At 34.4% G+C, this 436-nt stretch overlaps 1 protein-coding gene across 1 annotated transcript in view; it reads right to left on the bottom strand.

Annotated features, from left to right (window-relative positions):
• Positions 1–436, bottom strand: part of LOC119589380 (cubilin-like) — a 70,980-nt gene that overhangs the window by 26,572 nt on the left and 43,972 nt on the right. The window lies entirely within an intron of this gene.

Here is a 436-nt window from a genome sequence, read left to right as displayed (position 1 = left end):
CACTGTCAAAGCACTGAATCTCCTACAATTCTTAGTAATGGTATATTACACAAGAATAGTGAGTAGTAAAATCTGCTAATGGTTTAATCTATGGTCATGATATCACTAACCATATAAAAAACAAAGCAAAGGCTACGTATCACAGTTGACAGAGTGACATAAAACATTACTTCTGTTTATATATTACTTGGACTGAAAAATGCCATTAGTCTGTTGTCAGTAGAAGTTCAGAACATGTGACAGCTCAGTCTATTGTAAACATATTAGCATTCAGATCTTTGCTCTTTATTATGTTGCAACCTCAGTGTTGACAATTTCCTCTAAAGTTAAGTATCATGAGCCTGATTAATATACTTGCAACTCGATAGTATCGCACTATCCTGCAATGCGAGAGCTGACTGGAAGAATAAAGTAAACAGACAACGACAATGATAAA

The sequence above is a fragment of the Penaeus monodon genome, chromosome 25 (genome assembly GCF_015228065.2).
Source record: "Penaeus monodon isolate SGIC_2016 chromosome 25, NSTDA_Pmon_1, whole genome shotgun sequence".
Taxonomy (NCBI): domain Eukaryota; kingdom Metazoa; phylum Arthropoda; class Malacostraca; order Decapoda; family Penaeidae; genus Penaeus; species Penaeus monodon.
This window is presented reverse-complemented; position numbering and strand designations above follow the sequence as displayed.